General features: G+C 44.5%; 1 protein-coding gene across 1 annotated transcript in view; it reads right to left on the bottom strand.

Moving 5' to 3' along the window:
* The window catches only part of LOC126108319 (ankyrin-1-like), a 60,033-nt gene extending 43,468 nt beyond the window's left edge, over window positions 1-16,565 (bottom strand). Inside the window, exon 1 of the mRNA XM_049913538.1 lies at window positions 16,478-16,565. The gene's annotated coding sequence lies outside the window, so the exon portion shown is untranslated. The remainder of the gene's footprint in view (window positions 1-16,477) is intronic.
* Between the last annotated feature and the right edge of the window lie 1,225 nt (window positions 16,566-17,790).

Here is a 17,790-nt window from a genome sequence, read left to right as displayed (position 1 = left end):
GGTTTAATTGTACTTCTTGCCAAAACACACTATAATTTTAACATTCATTTTTGGAACAGCTACTGTGACAGAATTCTGAAACAGAGTGTCTGATTAAACAAGTAATTGGCGACCAGAGAGCTCAATAGCTTACGAAGAACCTCATTTTGTCGATTTGTGGTATAGTTCAATTCTTTTATCTTGGCGGCTCGTGCACGCCTGCCCAGACGCGGCGGAGTGCTGCGTTGCAAGTTGCACGCACCAAGAGAAGCAGCGCCATATTATAGTATAGTTCGCAAACTTACGTTTAGGGGGGAGCGCGCAGTTCACGAAGTAAAGCCACCAAGGCTGCTACAGAGACGTGCTCCCCGCATTCCGTGCTGTGCGCGATTTTGTCATCACTGCACTGCTCGCCTGTGCAGATACATGTTGTTCCGACTGCTTTGACACACTTATTCGGTTTCACATAAACTATCTGGCCCAAAAATTTGATTTTAACACATATTCACTGATAATTTCCCCCCATAAATGACTTAATTTTGTTTCGATGTTCAACGCAGTTATTGTACAGCATTAAGTGTAGTAAACCATTGCACGAAATTTTGAAGAGTTTGCAGAGGTAAAAGTCCATAGCGTATACTTTCCATATGGTCGATTTTAGTTGCCACTAGAAATTTCAGATAATTACATTCAAACGAATGAAATTCATGAGGACACTTCGATATTGTTTTTAAATAAAGAAAACATTAGACACCGCACAAGGTTTGAACTCAGAACCTGTTGCTTAGCAGCGAAGGACCTTCACCATTACGCTAACGCAGCTCGTCATTCGACATAATTCCTGGAGGACTTTAAAGTATCACGTAAAATAGCGACAAACACTGTTGGTATGACTATGAATTATTCACGTTTCGTCGAAGTACAATAGGAAATAGCCGGCCCTGGTTGTCGAGCGGTTATAGGCGCTACAGCCTGGAACCGCGCGACCGCTACGGTCGCAGGTTCGAATCCTGCCTCAGGCATGGATGTGTGTGATGTCCTTAGGTTAGTTAGGTTTAAGTAGTTCTAAGTTCTAGGGGACTGATGGCCTCAGAAGTTAAGACCCATAGTGCTCAGAGCCATTTGAACCATTTTGAACAATAGGTAATAAACAATTATCGCTGTTCTTTATTGCGAAAAGCGGTTAGTGAGAATTTCCTTGCTATTGCCTGAATTAGGAGGCTTACTGCTTGGTTTAATTAATAGAATATCAAGCAATTGGTATAAAGAATTCTTTTTCCAAACTTTCTATAAAAGAAAGTCTGCTATCAAGACATTGCTTTTGTTCAATTACTTTATTTATGACTGAACGTTTCTAAAACTGAAGACACTCGTCTCTGCTCTGAACTACAGTCTAGCTCTGGCAACGTCGTTCTCTGTTCATTGGCTGGCTGTTTTATGACGTCAGATGCGCAGATCGAACCTAAACTCGGCCGCCATCGTAAATGACGCGCACTTTTTTTAGCATAAGAGGAGAAATTTCCTGTTTATTTTCATACTAGGAAAGTCTTGTTTCGCTAGCTGCGATAACTCTTACAGATTTACAGTCGTTGGAATCTATAAACTAAAATAGAAAGCACAACTTCAGATAAATCGCCACAGATAAGGAAGTTCGATGTGTTTACAAACCGGTAAAGGTAAAGTAATCTCCTCCTTGTGTGCCATAATTCGCCAATACTTCGTTTCCATGTCTGTAGCGGTTTAAGAGATATGATGCACGTTCTAAATATTTCATTCCCGTGGGCGCGAGATAGTGAAATCGCCTTCACGAAGAATATTCCAGTCATTGCCAAGTGTTCTTAAGTCTAAAAACGTTATAAAAACAGGTTTGTCTTTGCTTAATTTTATCTTCTAAGAGCAGTCATAGGGTCACTACTGTCACGTCCCTACAATTTTCTGCAGCACAAACTCATCTTTTCCGAGGTCAACGACTTCCAGTTTTTCCAAGCTTCTGCAGATATTACGTATCAGTATTTTGCCACCATGACTTATTAAACTGATACCATTTTGGTAATATTCACGCCTGTGAGCACCTACTTTGTTTGGAATCTCAGTTATTACACTCTAGCATAATGGCATAAAAACGGCGATTACAGAGAGAGGCCCCAACGTCTTCTCCGAAAACTGTTTCACTGACGGTGTTAGCCCTAGTTCCGCTTTAACCATCGGAGGAATATCAGAATGGCGGATATCGAAAGATGCGACCATGTGATAGAAAAGCAACTGGAATCACACAGGAGAGAACGCTACTGCGCATTTTCCGACAACTGTCTCGAACCGCTAATTCGAGAACCCACACAGAATGGGAATTGACTAGACTACAGACACAGGGATTAATGATCACGATATCAACGCGATGGTTACTGAAGCCAATACATCCTTCACCAAGTCTAGGAGAATATTTACGATGTAAAGAGTAGCTAAGCAGGTGTTAGTATCTTAAGACAATGTGCATCATTTATTTTCGATATGATGGGCGTGAAGGAATTATGTGCAAAGTGTAAAATGACCAGATGGATAGAAAGTAATGTGCAGCACAATGGCTACCGTCTTTCAGGTTTTGGGTTACGTAATTATTGTAATTACCTAAAAACTGTAATTACTGAAGCCGGCCGGAGTGGTGGAGGGGTTCTAGGCGCTACAGTCTGGAACCGCGCAAGTTCGAATCCTGCCCCGGGCATGGATGTGTGTGATGTCCTTAGGTTGGTAAGGTTTAAGTAGTTCTAAGTTCTAGGGGACTGATGACCTCAGAAGCTAAGTCACATGGTGCTCAGAGCCATTTGAACCATTTTTGTAATTACTGAAAAAATGTGAAGTCACTTTAAAGCAAAGTCAACAGTTAGCAAGCTACTAAAGCTACGTTAAGATTTAATTGAAAGAAAAATAGCTCTTTTAAGCAATGACACAGCTATATCCAAATTTCACTATCGTTTATGACGAACATGCTTCGTCGAGGAACTTTGATTCTGATACGACATTCTACATCTAGCAGTACAAAATGAGTCCTGGGCTGGAGTGCGATCCAAAACTAAAAAGAACAGCTACTTCCGGCCACTCTACGGTGTGTGGCGGAGGGTACTTGGGGCAGGAAGGCCATTCTGCGGCTCCGTCGCCGCGTCAGCCTCGCTGCCGCACACTCCTCTCCCCCACAGCAACAGGTACTTTTTTCCCGCGGGTGTGGCCGCACTGCGCCAGCTGCCAGGGGAAGTCCCGGCCTCTGTGGAGCCTGGGCTGGCCGCTTCCCGGTGACAGACCGCTCGCTCTCTCTCTCTCTCTCTCTCTCGCAGTGGCTGTGTGTGTCCTCAGTGTTTCAGCCTCGCAGGCAGAGTATTTGCCTCCGCGCCTATCAGCAAAGCGTCAACCACACCCGCGTATTCTGGCTGTCGAGACGTTTACGCCCCACATGAGGTTGCCAACGTGGAAGCTTCACTCTTGCCAGCTAAGGTATCCGCCCACGCCTTATGAGAAATTTCAATATGTGTAGATACGCAAGCTTCATCCATCGTGCTTCACAAAACTAAAGTGTCAGCAAGTTTTACAATAGTATAAGCAACCCGGCAGTGGTAACGATTCACTTTAAGTTATCTCCTTTATACAGAACATGTGCAAGCGTAACATCTGAAGTGTGATCCGGAGATGGGATTAACACGTACATTGCAAACATGGAGTTGAATTCATTTCACAACTACGTATCACTGTATTTCGATTTAGAATCTCGTTGAGTACACTGGAATATGCAATTGGAATTATCGTGCATTGACGGGTTACGATTTCCCACAATACTGTTGTCACGGCGTAAATACGAGACTGGATCTATGGCTTGGCCCACTTTAAAAGGATGCTCTCTTCTTCATCAGCGGTAGGGTTAGCTTCCGTTTTGTTTTGCAAAGACGTAGTTATATTTCTTGCACGAAAGGACGTTTCTAAGGGAACCTGTAGTTTTCTTTCATTTCTATTCCGAGCTCAGCAGCGAACTGCAATAGCGAGTGACGTCGGCACGAGAGCTTCCTGCAGCACATTCCTGTCTTCTGGTATCACGAGATCTCAAAACGACGTCGACCTTATGTGTAAAACACAGCCGGTACCGGTGATTTTGAAATTTGTCTGTGCCCGTACCTCTTCAAACTGATGTCCGCATATAAGTACCAAAACAAGGTGCCACGTTTTTGTGAAAAAAGCTAACGCACTCCAGAGAACAAGACGGGCTGCACGCCGTGCAGACAAATATGGCCGCCGCCGATATGCGGCAGTCTGTGTCGGCAGCCTTTAGTGCGCACCGCGAATACGGCACGGCGCTGCTTTCAGCTGCAGGGACAATCTGTGTGCGCCTCACGCCGCCCTGCACGGCGTGTGGAGCAGCCACCGACGACGCTCTTAAAGCCCAACTCCAGAAAATAAGCTGCTTATGTGTGACCAGTAATGAAGAGGAGATGAGGTTATTGTAACATTTTCAACATTTCGCGGCCCTGTCAGCACCTGTATAAATATTAATTTGAAATTGGGAGCCTCAGTTGCAATGTTTACCTAATTTTACCTAGGTTTCAGTTGGGACAACCCAACCACCTTCAGAATAAAAGGAACTACGATTTGTCCATACTGGGCAACGTCAGAAACTAAACACTATAGTACAGAAATACGTCGCCACATTGTAATAACTTATCCGGGAAACAGCCACGGCCCCACTCCGCGACCGCAGTGTGGCAGCAACGGACGTTGTACTGGTACTGTCCACAGCCTCGAGAGCGCATGCGCGACAGCGTGTGTTGACATTTTAGGAATAACCAGGTGCGGCTAACGAAATTGACGTACACGTTGTCCAGTAAGGAGCACAGATACAGCGACTGTCTTAACATTTGTAATAATTTGTTGGACGTCAAAAGTGAAGGGACCAATGCGTGTACTATTTTAAGCCAACCTAGCATATTTGAGCTAAACATCGAAGTTGATCGCATGGTGGATAACTACGGGTTTGAAATACCGGATGATGCCAGCTATTCGGCAAAACGGGAGTGCTAAACATGTTGATTACTCCCTACGATTATTTATGGCGGATGGAATAACGGTTGAACACCTTCAAAAAGTTTTTGCTTCGCAGCTGCAGCTGGTCGTTAAGAAGGTTATTTTTTGTCATGTAGTACGGGAACTTCGCAATGCAAGAGCTTAGTATTATTCGGAGGGTTGGGTGCGTGAGCCGTTTGCACCAAGTGTTCAGCGAATGTCGAACCACGCTTGTCATCCGCAACTTTAGTAGGGATATGCTCCTTGTATCTCGTTAGTAAGGCTCTTCCTGTTTGGCCGATGTAAAAATTTCGGACAATTGCCACATGCAATCTTGTAAACTCCGGATAATGGCAATTTAGGCTTTTTAAAGGTGTGAATCAGGTTCTTCTGCAGCCTACTATTAGTAGGCAAAATTGTCTTGAACCCCCGGTTCTTTAGAAGACGCCCTATTTAATATGAAACTTTACCTATGAAGGGACTAACTTCCAGCACGATAACCTAACGTGGAACTTTTACTTTTATAATTATTTACTTTCCTGTCATAGAGCCGTCTCTTCATTTCAAGCTCGTAACCGTTATTTCGGGCTGTTGTTTCAAGGGTTGCCAGTTCGTGTTCCAAGGCTTCTGCGGATAGGGGATTGGATATCGCTCTATGTATACTAGAGTGAAAAAGTGCCATTTTATGCGCCAGCGGGTGTGCAGAATCGGCAGGTATGACATTTTTTCAACCTATGCTTCCTGGAGATGAAGATGTCATATTCAATGTGATCATCTACTATAGATAACGTAAGATATAAGTAGTTCAACATCCTACTGGGTGACTAGTTTTCAAGACTAAAAATAATTTTCTCGTGGAGATCGTTAATCAGTACAAATATCTCATCTATGTCTTCTTGGGACGAGTCAATCACCAAGAGAATATCATCCACGTATCTCGGCATACAACTTCATTTTCTCCGCCATCTCTATATTATTAACAAAAAATTGAGATTCTATCGTATCCATGAATATATCGGAAAGAATCCCTGCTAGAGGACTACCCAATGCTAACCCGTACGCTTGTGACTATATTTTGTCATTAAAAGAAAAGTAATTGTATTTCAAAACAATGCGCAGGAGATTCATGAGCACATCAATTTCAATATCTGACAATTTCTTATGGAGGTGTAAGTCCGATCTACAGGTACGTTGGTACGGAGGCTGGAAACATCAAAGGGGGCCAGCTCGGATGTGGCATGGCAGATTACATTATTCAGTTTATTTACCATTCGACAGAGTTTCTGAAAGTAATTTTTCCGGAAAGCGAAGTTGTCCTTAATTTTGTAATGTAAACACACTGGCCAGCTTGTGGTACGTACTATTTGTACTGTCCACGATAGGACGTATCGGATGGAAGTTTTTGTGAACTTTGAACTGACTCGTTAGTATGGGCGGCTTCGGTTTGATATTCAGGAGCCATTATTTTTGAAACACTCCTATTAATTTATTAGTGTTCTGCAAACCTGTTTTATCTCTTTATGTAACGCTTGAGTAGGTTCTGATTCGATGAAAGTAATGCCATTTTGATCGAAAAATGCCTGTTTCTTCTATGTATTCCGCTTTGGAAGCTATAATTAACGAGTTCCCGTTATCGGCGTTCGTAATTAGGGCGCCATTATTCTCCAGTTTAAGATTAACACTTTTCACGGTTCTATAACGTAATGCTTTGATTGAGCGACAGATCATTCATTTTCTAAGATTTTACAGGATTATTAGCCAAACCGCGTTTGAACATTCTTTGGCGTTTTGGTACACTCCAAACCTAATTTAAGGCCTGCTATGAAATTGTCTACCACCTGTGGTTCTTTAATCACAGGTGCGATATTGAATTTCAGCGCTTTGGATAGTAACTGCGTCTTAGCTGCTGAATACATTGTAGAAGTTTTATTAATAACACGTTCACAGAACGTGGGTGTGAAACCTGTATTATTGGAACATCCTTGTTGGGTTACCTCTGATAACACCCTTGGACAAATTTGACAGTTTTTTCGCATGCCTTGCAGCGATTTCTTCTTTCTGTTTGGCGATGAAATCAGTGGCCTGTGCCCAAAAATCATCTATTTGATAATTGGAAGACTTCGAATAGTGCATCAATATTTCAAGATACAACAAATAAGCTTTCTCGTTTAATTAATCTTTCTTTGTATGCAATTCCACAACCACAATTCTGTTATTGAGGATCTGAGCTATGAATTTCATTTGAAAGTAGGCGATTTGTAATATAATTTTCCTACATAATTACGAGTACTAGCATGGCCATTTCATTTATGAACAAGTGTAAACAGAATAACGTGACCCAGAAGTTTGTCAGCGGATATTCCGTGCCGGAAAACACAATCGTTGTTTCCGTTGAACGGACAGCACGGCTCTTATCAGAGACCCACCTGAGAAGAAATTCGCATGTTCTAGGTCAAAATGCGAGTAGATGTTTGTTTTTTAGAACATCTTCACATCCCCCCTTGGCGCCCCCGCCGCCCCCCCTCCACAGAGAGGAAACGCGACGTTGCTAAGGCGGTAATGAACGGAAGAATTTCGAAACACTGACTACTCCTAGCAGGAAAGAGAGGTGGTGAGCCCCACACAGCGTATCCCAGACCCACTCGTGTTCACGGTCCGTGCAGCAGTGTCCGCAGTCCGTGTTTAGCGTCCCAGGTTCGATTCCCGGCCGAGTCGCTAATTACCTTCTCTCGGTGTTTGCGCCGCCCCCGTAACTTCGGGTCATCTCCACCGCCGAGCAGATCGGCCAAGTTGAAGGAAACGTTCTTCTGCCTGAAAACTTCCTGTGGCGTACACATTCTTTACGCGCCAATGTTTTCCGGCTCAACGTGAAACATCGCTTTCAAACGATATGAAGCACACAAAATGCACCGTCATGAATGTAACTGTATACCGTCATGTGCATAAGCGTAATACGTTGCGGTGCTCTTTTCCAACACACTTGTCGTGTATCAATCAAATCTAAACCTAAAGCACCATAAAATTAATATCGTGATGGGGCATTTAGTGAAACTAAGTAACCACCTACAGATCCAAACCTGAGACGACTTTGCGGAATGTGGTGGCGGGTACTTTGTTCACCGAAGCCGTTCTTCGCTGCGCCGTGACGTCAGTCTCGCTGCTGCCCCCCCCCCCCCCTCCCCACCTACCAACGTGCTTCTCACTGCAGCCGGTTTCCACCAGCCTCGCCGCGTGACGTCACCCGCTGACCCTGGACTGGCGACTCGCAGTTATCTGCACTGCGCGGACGCCCGCTTCCCGCCCACAAGCCGCTGTTCCGCCGTGCCAGCGCGTCTCCTCGAAGCTTCCAGGCTTGCAGCGAAATTACGACGACAACAATCGAGAAACTGCGGCCAATAAAGACGCCTTACCGAGGATCACTCTACCCACGCGCCATTCGTGGGCGGAACAGGAACCTAAATTTTTCCGTCTGTTCCCTCGTGCTGCGCCGAGTACGATGGTCGGAACTTATTCTCTGGCGGCTGTTTTTGTGCAGTAACCCTTATATATTTGGGCTGGTCACTTTCAACAGCTCCCAGTAAGTGGCTGTTGTCTGCGCTGTGATTCGTTGATGCAGAAGAGACTTGACCGGTCGCCGTATTCGGTTTTATACTACCGGAGCACTGGTGCCACATTTAGTGGCTTTGTATTGAACCAAGAGCAAGGAAAAAAATCCCTCGAAATCTCGTAGTTACAGGTACGAATTCTTTCAATATAACCGCGCAGAATATCGCTGTCTGACGTCATCCCCGCAAGCTGCACTTACTTTAGATTCAAATACCAAGTTTAATTTCTGACGCTTCAAACTAAGCACAGTAAGAAACTAACTACAGTAAGGTCCGCACTGTGGATCACCACACAAAAACTGTCAAGAGTTGACGCCATCGTTTTCTTTAGTCCTGTCTGAAATATTTCGGTCGAGAGAAGTCACGTTAATAATCTTTGCGTGAGTTTATAAAAAACAGCACCGTTCATCATGTAATGAATATATTTTTAAAGCATCTACATAAAAGAGGCTACAAAGATGGCAGTAATTCTCTTTTAGCCAATTTAGAGACTAACCGCCCATAGATATAATTTTCATGTTTTATGTCCATCTAGGTGGTAACGATTATTCGCATATTTTTAAGTAAATAAGTAAAAAAGGGGAAATAATTTGTACACGCGGTAAGTATAAAGAAATACGCAATACTAATTTCTGTAAGAGAAAAAGAAAGAGAAATAGTTGTTTGAAACTCATAGATAAGGAGACAAAAATCCCTGACTTGCCGGTCGTCTTGTTTCCTTGGAGTTGGCAAAATTTACACGACAAAAGAAAGAAGACATGGAAGGTCGGGGACATATTTAGATAAACAGTAAGGAGAACGATATTTGCTATCAGCAGCTTTGCCCAAATATTAAGCATTTTAATCGTAAATAAACGAGAGACGGAATTATTCGTGAGTGGTAACCAAAATTCATTTGATCTGCTGTGCAACTCAGAGACAAGCAAAGGTCCTGCAGTGATTTATAGAGGACGTTGCTTCACCTACTGTGCCATTTCGTAACTTGTAATCGCAGTTTTACGTACGGAAAGGAACGACGCTTCAGTGATACTGTAAGTGAACTAAGGGTAGGTAGGGCGTGAATTACAAGTTAATGAACAGCAACACTGACAGCTCACCATACACTAGGTATTTACGCGTTAGAAAGCACTCGTGTATAAATTTCTCAGCATTATTTTCAAAGAAGAATAAAGCCATTGGTGCAGTGGTTTTTCGTACTTGGCTCTCCACATAACGAACTTCTACATCCAATTTTAGAATTCAAACACTTACACTCGACCTACTAACGATACCTGCGTCTTTGTATACGTCAGTTACACGCGGAACTGCATCGGTTACATGTACGTACATAATTAACTTGTGTACCACAGAGGAGTAATATGGGTTCAATAGAAGTAGGCGTATACTGATCACTTACGTACATTATCTTTCATTGCTTACGGAAAGATTCCCGACATTAAGGTACACAGTGTATGTACTGGGATTAAAGTCAGCACGTGAAGTGTAACCAAGCGTGTTCAGAAAGTACCAGATTCTGAGAATTAAATATTAGGCGCAGCAGTGATTAATTGTAAGGGCACAGAAGTACTTTGATGGTTAACATTTCGCGGGTGTTCCTGGAAGCACATTATGTGTACAGATATTATGTACGTTATTGAAATAATTCGTAAATGCAATATTGTCAACCAGACTGAATTAGAATTTAAAGACTTCTTGGCCTTGTGTAAAATTAGCAAGGGGCTCGAGATCATGAGTTGGGCTGCTCAGTACCGTACTGGTGCAGAAACTAAAGACGTCGGGTAAAAGGCGAAACAGAGGGCTACCGTCGACGATTCACTAGTTTCCAGAATTCGAATTTTTCCGAAGTATTAAGTGTACGAATATGATTGCATGCCATTACGAATTCAGCGCCTTGCCAAAATGCCGTTTTAATACTGTGAGACAACTGTGGCGGATACATCTTATCTCGATATGTTGGAGTTGTAGTTGTTTGGACTACTCATTCCGGATTCCAGAAATTTCATCTTCCAGCAATACAAGCCTACCCTCGAGGGAGCATCGATGTTTGTTGCTACCTAAACGACGAAATTTCGCATCGCTGGATTGGCCGTAGGCGGTTAACGCAAGTACTGATCAGCTTGCAAAAGCACTTAACAATGGATGTTGGAAAATCTGAAACTGGTCACGGGTTTGTGTAATTAAACTGTGTGTGTGTCGTAATTGCGGTTGTCTCCTATATTTAAGTCATAATGTTTATAATTCTACTGCAGCCCTGTTTCTCTTAGTGTTTATTTTCGAAAATCTAGCGATTAAAGTAGGGTTTCATTGCACTGTGGCTGACTCAAATGAACTTTAAATATTAGCAGAAGGCCACTCGATCACTGATTACACAAAGTAGAGGCCATACTGGATGTTGCCGAGAACTCGCGTCACCGGTATGTATGCACGATGATCTTCAGAGCCATTTTCTTTGTTTTCAGACCACTCGACCAATGGGCTTGCGAAAATTTGAAAGGGCGCGAAACACAGGAACGTAACAGTGAGACGCAGTACAAAAAACGGTGGACGGGAGAGCGCGGTCTGCACTCGTCCGGAGAGTGGGGGCTGCCGCGGGCCGCCGTGCTCACGTGTCAAGGGGCGTGCGCGGCTGCACAGGCTGCGTGCGTCTCCCGCACACGCAAAGTTGCACAGGTGCGAACCTGCCCCCACACTAGGGACAAGCGGTGCCCAGCACTGAACCTGCCGATTCCAACTGTGCGTCACCAACACGGACATACAACACTCTTCGAAAGCTAACATGCGTGAAATACGTGCCACACAAAAATTGTTACTGTAACATTCCATTTCTTTGGCTCCGCTGACTGACAACCGTACTGTAACCTGACAACCTGTCCCACAACTCTGGCCGAGCAACGGATCACTTTTCCACCACAAGACTTTACAGAAAATAATATAGCAGCCACGCGTTCTGTTGTATCCGTGAGTGTGTGTGTGACGTGACGCAGCACACCATTACGCCACGGGTCAATGTCGGCCGCTATCAGCAGCTGCGAGCTGCTCCAGTTTAGGCAGCCGCCTGTACTGGAAATACGGGTACTTGCAGAGCCTTGATGCTTTGAGAAAAGTGAAACACACGACGGAAGTCTGAGAAAATTGCAGATTATTTTAATTGATTAACTACTGAATTGTGTATCACCAAATGGACCGCCAAGGCGACAGCGAAATTTTCACGAACCTTTTTTTCTCCGTCTGAGACATTCAAGTACCGGGTGCTTGTAAGTAAAATGCAGCTACTGACCCAAGTCCACTGTGGTCTGAGTATGGTAAGGCAGCGAAACACTGTAGACATGCTAATGCGTTAACGCGAAACCAGTTGGCGCCGGAGGAAATCAATTCCAATGTTGGTTAGCAGGTGCGAATCTGTCACTGTGCAACACCTCGCGGAAGTCTCCGGTGCTCATACTGAACAAGTTCTGCAAGTGGCGGTTAACAATATCGACATTCTGCCTTTCTCACTTTTTTGTCCCTTCCTGCGCACGTTCCGTTCCCAATCCATTACATATGGGAACATTTCTTTCCAGTGTAAATCGGTTCCGCAAGGGCGCATTAGCATACCAAGTTTCGCTGCCATACAGCAGTTACAGCCCACGATAGACCTCTGTGAGTGGCTGCTCAACTTCAGATTACAAGCACACAGTGGCACAGCGAATGACGGACATTTGCCACGCTGGACATTTGCCACACTTGCCCCTTCGCCAGGTAGCTTGACTAGCGATCCCTCAGGTTAGGGACGTTCTTCCTCATACTACTTCTGTCCGCTTTCAAACCGGCGTCTTCCCATCTTACTCGATGCAACCAGTACGTAAGGGACCTCCTTCATCGACATCTCGGGGAAATACAGAGCTTCTCCGAAATCGAAACATTTATAACATTTGGGAAACGAAAGCAATACCGACGACTAAGTATGTGATTAGTTGTGCCAAGTATAAATACAGATCCCTCTGTCTGTACGGTAGCTTCCTTTTACGCTTACTTATTGAGATAGAAACAGTCCATCGCCAAGGGAACAACAAGAACGGAAGGATGCAAAAGAGTGCGAATGTACGCTAATCTTTTTTTCTTTTTTTTTGATCGCTGCATTTGTGCCTACTTTAATTACTAAAACTGCATGCCCAAAAGACAATAAGGAAAGAAGAAATGGGTATCTGAACGTTTGAAAAGAAGAACGACGTACTCCATATTAATTTACTCTCTAAAATCCGATATCTCTTGCGGCGAAACATTAGTTAATAAAGTGTAGCGGGACAATGTTCAAAACATGACTGAAAATACGCTACTAAATAGAGATAAGAACTTCTATCATTGACAAGTCATCTAAAGTCTACGTACATTTTTAAAAATGTTAGAGATAAGTAACTGTGGTAATACAGAATGCTATGCTTGTAACGTACGTTGTTCTACATTGTTTAGCTCTGGTATTTACAGAGTCACAGAGAAAACATCCTAGGTTTTGGAGGGAAAAACCGTAATTGTAATGAACAAAACAACTTCTGTAATTGTTCTACATGGTCTCTTCAAATTATTTTGAACAATTAGTTAACGAGACCATTCATATTGGAAATGGTTACGAAAACACACTTGAACTCTTAGCCACAAATAATCCCGAGCATCACGACGGATACAGGGATTAGTGAACAAAGTCGTAGCGAGGATCAATTCCGTAAAAAAGAAATTCACCAAAACTAAAGACGAAATATATCTATTTATAAAAGCTGCTAAAAATTCGGTAGACTTCTTTCTAAGAGACACTCCCCAATCCTTCCAAACTATGTAAGTGAAGACCATATGAGGCTTAAAGTTCAAAGAAATGTTATCAACAGCACTCGAGAGATTCGTACCAAATAAATTAATAAGAGACGGAACTGATACCCCATAAATGTGGCCGAAACTCCTAAGAGATTCTGGTCCTGTGTTAAGTAAATCAGCAGAAAGGCTCAGTAAGTAGCTTTACTACGCGGCGGGTGCGGAGGGGGAGGGGGAGGGGGAGACAAGGGACCCAGCCCTTCGGAGCAGCTAAAATCGTGGCAAATGTCCGCACACCGGTACAGCACGGTTACTCCTGCACGCAGGTTACCCTCAGCCACGTGTCAGGGCGATGCCTCGCCACCGTCTCCACGTTGAGTCACGTTTACTGCCAGCCCAAGTATCATGTGAGACACCACAGTGAGAAATTTTATGCAACTAAAACATTTTACTGGTGAACAGAACACCTAATGAATTGAAAGCACCCGGAAACACTGTGCACATTCCCAAGTCACGAGTGACCTTACTCCCTTATTACTGGATATCTATGTGTGACCCAAAGAGCCGATTCCACACACTCGCGATTAAGTGGAGGCCTTCTTAGGAAACTGTTTTGGCTGCCGCTACTGCTCATCCGTGAACGCCACAGTTTTCTACAATTCAGCAAATCTTATCTCGCTACACACGACACGTTTTGAACAGGTCTTTAATACGGCGTGCATGAATTGCGTTGTATATTTTGTGATAGGCGAGTATAAATACGAAAGCCACCACACATAGTTCCACGTCACGAAAGCGAAGGGCATTTAGAGCACCGATTCCGGGTTACTTATTATACATAAAATTCGCGCAACTTTTATCAAATCATCCTGTCCCTCACGTGTGACGAGTCACTTTTCCGTGACGTCACGCGTTCTTTGCTGGCAGTGGATGAGGGGAGCACACTGAACAGTCGTCGTCTTGATCTACCTGTTTGCGAAGTTAACATTGTCAATTTCATAGTTTTGAGAGTGGAATTTGCGTTTTACGACGATGTGCAGTCTAACTGATACACGACATTTCTGAACTTTTCAAGACAGGTCATATTCAGTACTTTGTCACGCCCAAGTGTCGGCAAATGTGACGTCAGTGGCCACCCACGATTCCGAAACTGTGACTTACCATCAAAAACGTGTAAGGTTTCTGTAACAGTATCTGGCTAAACGAAATAATGTTTGGTGTATGTTTCTGTCAAACATAATTAGCAAATGCCACTACAAATGTTATAATTCTGACGTGATTAGGTCCTCTGACGGAAACTAACAACAAATCTACCTCTATTCTCGCAACTGTTGCACTGGAAATGGCACAAATTAAATCTAGGTTCTGCCGACATTAGTGCCTGCACATAGAAATCTACACTGCACTTTAATCGTGTAATTTGAACGTCAAATGAAGCTGGTAAGTGACGGCGTCAGAATCACCGACATTCATTCCTCCCTCACATAATACACGACTGAAGCGCAGGCCGCACAGAACACGGCGCTTCTCACAGATCGCTGACGCGTTGCTTTGTCGACACACCGGGCTCTCCCATCAGACAAAAAGTAACACGAGAACAGCCCAACAAAGCGATGCAGCGTTGTAGAGTGCTAAAAAAATTTCATCAGCAAATCACAAACGAGGAGACGTGACAGAGCGACAAAAAATACGAAATGTTTATTTCGTGAAGCACGAACATTACGATAAATTCTCAAGAATTCGCCAACTACTACGCAAATGGTCGCCTGTTTGTAATGAGGGTGTTGGGGAAAGCTACAGATTGCTCGTTGACCATAACCTTAATTCCAGAAAATTGTGAAAATACGGAAATGAACGTGTGTGCTGCGTCTCATCGCCACAAGCGTGTCGGCGTGACGCCACGAGTTGTGATTCGCGAACGGATTTCAGGATCCGCAACGCCCACGCACGAAACAGCTTCCGACGTCTGATTACTTTGCACACGATTTAACGTGTGTAACATCTATCGTTAAGCATGTAAGCGAGAAAGTTTACAAACGGTTTGAAATTGTTCTTAATGTGTGTTCGAAAGCAAGTGCTCATTCTAAAATACTGCGTGAATACAGTGTCTAAGTTGCGCTCCTTTTTAAAGAAAATCCCGTTTATCGCGCGTCTAAATTTTTGACACGTCATGTCTACTGATGTGTGGGCCGTACGACGATGTAATTTTTGCAGATACCCTACGGGGTGTGGGGATACTGTCTGCAAACTGCGTCGCGAATAGCTAGGTACCGATAAACTACAACGATACGTCTGCTGCCTAAGTTCACTCCATGAACAGCGACAACGGGGCCCCCGGGGGGGGGGGGGGGGTAGCGGAAAAATCTCTTCAGTTCTCGTAGTCTTGCGTGCAGTTTCTTGGAAGTCGGTAACTGCCCTCATTCTGAAATACTGGCTGAATAACGTCCGCGTATTTTAGCGCCCTTAGTCACGTTACCTCGCGACGCGCAATGCTTCCAACTGCGGTACTTCTCTTACTGTGTGAAAGCCGCAATTTAAGATTATACCTCTGAATGAGTACATCTTGACAACATTTTAGATGTCTGAATTCGGCCACATTACGCGAAACATTAAAAAATAAATTTCTGGCACGCCTGCAAGCCGCTACACGCCTTGTCGCACTAAAACTCGCTTACTGCAAAGTTCTGCGTTTGATGGTTTTCGTAAACTTGCGTCCTACGAACATAATCAAGAACGCGAGGTTTTCATTTTGAATGCCTGTTGTACGTGAATTCCGCGGAAATCTACACTGGCACATCGAAACACTAGCCGACTGAATGTGGCGTAATTTTCCATTCGTTCCAAGTTAATCTCGCTCAAGTTTTCATAGACTGGAGCAAGGCCATAAGTAACGACCAATAAATCGCTGAACACTGAAAACGGTAATTTAACACACTGTTAGCCACCCCCTTTGTTCGTAGCGGTCGTAATTTTTCAAAGTAAGACGAAGTATTAGACAAGAGCAGTGAGTTACGCGACGAAAACCACACAAAAGCGTGCAGAACATCCGCCGCTCCCATAAATTGCTGCCTTACCTTTCTGTGGTATTCCCGTGCAGACACAAGATACACAAGCTCTGTCTGGGTAGGCAGGACAACGTGGCACGCCGCTTCCCTCCAGGCTGCTGCGTCACAACTGGACCGCGCACACAGCCGGCTGCCCCCTCCCCCCCCCCCCCCCCCAGCGCTGACGTCACGGGGCGGCGTTGCCAGCTCGCGCGGCAGGCGAGGGAACTGCTGCAGCAGGGCGTCTACGTCTGTGTCGGCACTGCCGGACCGCCTGCGTCCCACCCACGCCACAGTCAGTTACCTCGAACCGCGCTATACAGCTGGCAACACACACCCCCTTCGCCTGGCGCCCCAAAAACCGGACTTCGTCAACCGATTTCCCAGCACCGCTTTTGGTCAACGCAAAGTTGGAACAAAGACGCTGCATTTTGGTCACGGGATGAGGAGAGGTGTGAACACAACATCTTCCGTCATCGTGCTGAGTGCCAGTGACTTACGCGCGAGCTTCGCGATTCGTATCGATCATTTGCTACTCCAGAAATGACGGACGAGTGTGACAAGTTTTCGTTAAAGAAGGTTACAGGGATATCAATGCTGAGATCATCGGTGCCTAGGCTCACGTACTTCTTACTCTAACAAGGGAATGGTCAGACTTGTCATGCCGAAACATGTATTGCTTTTTTTAGCACTGTTATTTAACTGTGCAAAAGGTCCGTATGCAAAATTGTAGCTGCTGACATGAACTGGAAGTCACTTAAAAAAAAATCACGAACATGGCTGTGTTTTCCGCTTGGCGCTTGCAGTGACGGCTGGCCACCCCTGGAAGTGGCGAGTCGCGAGCGCTGTGCGCGTGGTCGGGAGGAGCGGCCGTCTTATCGCGGCGTTCACCAAAGAGGAGTATCGCTGCACGGTTTTGGTGGAAAGGGGAATCGAATCTTCGTTTCTGTGGCACGGACGTCCTTTTAATTTCTGGTACGTATTTCGAAACATACCGTCCTGAAACTGATTAGAGATGTGAAAGACGTTCTGTACATGTTCGTCTATACTCCGCAAGCCACTTTACGGTGAACATTCAATCTCCTCTCACAAGTGATGGTGAACCCTGTAAATGTTTTGCTGCTTGCCATGGAGATATACCACAGATGCCAAATGAAGCAATCAACAGAAAACACGCGTGAATACTATGTGTTGTGCAACATGGTTGTTAAACTTCTAGACGAGCATGTAAATGGCGCAGACATGTGGCCAGAAACAACTGAAACACTCGATATTGCGGACTGTGAATCTACAGACGGCGAAGACACTCATGAAGACTCTTCGAGTGATAGTGTCACGTACCA

Source organism: Schistocerca cancellata, chromosome 11 (genome assembly GCF_023864275.1).
Source record: "Schistocerca cancellata isolate TAMUIC-IGC-003103 chromosome 11, iqSchCanc2.1, whole genome shotgun sequence".
NCBI classification, from domain to species: Eukaryota; Metazoa; Arthropoda; class Insecta; order Orthoptera; family Acrididae; genus Schistocerca; species Schistocerca cancellata.
The sequence above is the reverse complement of the archived record's forward strand: the minus strand, read 5'-3'. Positions and strand labels throughout refer to the sequence as shown.